This window comes from Gobio gobio (assembly GCF_949357685.1).
Source record: "Gobio gobio genome assembly, chromosome: 11".
NCBI classification, from domain to species: domain Eukaryota; kingdom Metazoa; phylum Chordata; class Actinopteri; order Cypriniformes; family Gobionidae; genus Gobio; species Gobio gobio.
In genome coordinates this window covers 56644258-56646757 of record NC_137104.1, presented here as the reverse complement: position 1 = coordinate 56646757, position 2500 = coordinate 56644258, and the positions used below count along the sequence as shown (strand labels likewise).

The 2500-nt window shown below is 34.6% G+C and overlaps 1 protein-coding gene across 1 annotated transcript in view; it reads right to left on the bottom strand.

Moving 5' to 3' along the window:
- gpd1c (glycerol-3-phosphate dehydrogenase 1c) overlaps positions 1-2500 on the bottom strand; it is a 14019-nt gene that overhangs the window by 10319 nt on the left and 1200 nt on the right.

Below are 2500 nucleotides of genomic sequence, written 5' to 3'. Positions count from 1 at the left end.
TATCATTCTTCAAACGTTAAGGGAACGTTACATTGTTTCATTCTTCAAACGTTAAGGGAACGTTACATTGTATCATTCTTCAAACGTTAAGGAAACGTTTAATTGTTTCATTCTTCAAACGTTAAGGGAACGTTACATTGTATCATTCTCCAAACGTTAAGGGAACGTTACATTGTATCATTCTTCAAACGTTAAGGGAACGTTACATTGTATCATTCTTCAGACGTTAAGGGAACGTTACATTGTATCATTCTCCAAACGTTAAGGGAACGTTACATTGTATCATTCTCCAAACGTTAAGAGAACGTTACATTGTATCATTCTCCAAACGTTAAGAGAACGTTACAATGTATCATTCTTCAAACGTTAAGGGAACGTTACATTGTATCATTCTTCAAACGTTAAGGGAACGTTACATTGTATCATTCTTCAAACGTTAAGAGAACGTTACATTGTATCATTCTCCAAACGTTAAGAGAACGTTACATTGTATCATTCTCCAAACGTTAAGAGAACGTTACAATGTATCATTCTTCAAACGTTAAGGGAACGTTACATTGTATCATTCTTCATACGTTAAGGGAACGTTACATTGTATCATTCTTCAAACGTTAAGGGAACGTTACATTGTATCATTCTTCAAACGTTAAGAGAACGTTACATTGTATCATTCTCCAAACGTTAAGAGAACGTTACATTGTATCATTCTCCAAACGTTAAGGGAACGTTACAATGTATCATTCTTCAAACGTTAAGGGAACGTTACATTGTATCATTCTTCAAACGTTAAGGGAACGTTACATTGTATCATTCTTCAAACGTTAAGGGAACGTTACATTGTATCATTCTCCAAACGTTAAGAGAACGTTACATTGTATCATTCTCCAAACGTTAAGAGAACGTTACAATGTATCATTCTTCAAACGTTAAGGGAACGTTACATTGTATCATTCTTCAAACGTTAAGGGAACGTTACATTGTATCATTCTTCAAACGTTAAGAGAACGTTACATTGTATCATTCTCCAAACGTTAAGAGAACGTTACAATGTATCATTCTTCAAACGTTAAGGGAACGTTACATTGTATCATTCTTCAAACGTTAAGGGAACGTTACAATGTATCATTCTTCAAACGTTAAGGGAACGTTACAATGTATCATTCTCCAAACGTTAAGGGAACGTTACATCGTTTCATTCTTCAAACGTTAAGAGAACGTTACATTATATCATTCTTCACACGTTAAGGGAACGTTACATTGTTTCATTCTTCACACGTTAAGGGAACGTTACATTGTTTCATTCTTCAAACGTTAAGGGAACGTTACATTGTTTCATTCTTCAAACGTTAAGGGAACGTTACATTGTTTCATTCTTCAAACGTTAAGAGAACGTTACATTATATCATTCTTCACACGTTAAGGGAACGTTACATTGTTTCATTCTTCACACGTTAAGGGAACGTTACATTGTTTCATTCTTCACACGTTAAGGGAACGTTACATTGTTTCATTCTTCAAACGTTAAGGGAACGTTACATTGTTTCATTCTTCAAACGTTAAGGGAACGTTACATTGTATCATTACTTTTGAATGTTCTGAAACAAGTAGAAACATAAAAAAAACTGTTAGATGGCATTATTTTGGCATGAACATTTGGAATGTTCTCTCAAAGTTCTGAACAATTTTTTTCAGAATCATTAATAGAATATTATTATATTATGTAAACGTTAATATTCATTCATTTAAAGGCGGCATGAAATCAAATTTTACAATTTGTATTTTTATATTAATATTGTAGTGTTTACTATAACTGATTTATCTGTTCACTTCATTATTTTTAAAAAATTCATTTACCTTTATAATCTTTAATCAAATATGTTAACTCTCCCTCCCCCATGAAACGACCTCTCTTCTCCCCCGGTCATGTGCTATGGCGTGAGGGCGGGGTTATCGCCCCGTCTCGTTTCTGCACCTCCTCTCAGAAACCTGTCACTGATCGTGGTTAGGTGCATTTTTCTCGGTATACACAATACCTTCTTCAAGAAGGACTTGAGGCAAAAAGAGAGAAATATATGAGAAATAAAAGCTTTTTTTTTATGTAAAAATTACTCAATATAGTCGGACGAACAGCTTATCGTGACGACTCGCACTGAGGAATGCAGAGTGTGAATGCGCTTACGGCGCGCCCCCTTTATAAGGGAGAGCTGAGAAAAAAGCTTTACAGAAATAAAGCCATAAAAGGCTTAAAATAAGTAAAATCTGTAGCATAAACCAGCGAAAAGTGAGGAAATATGCTCAGTAACATTATGTAGAAAAGATTTAGAAAGAAAATACATTTATTTAAGAGATAGATTGAGTTTTTCTCCACAACTGAGTGCAAACTTCAAATCTGCCTCCATTTTGTTAGCAACACCCAACTTCCAACGATCCAATCAATTCCCGAAGGACGAAATCAAGCCTCGCCCTACATTTTTTTCTAATTTCAGAAGCCGTTTCACTC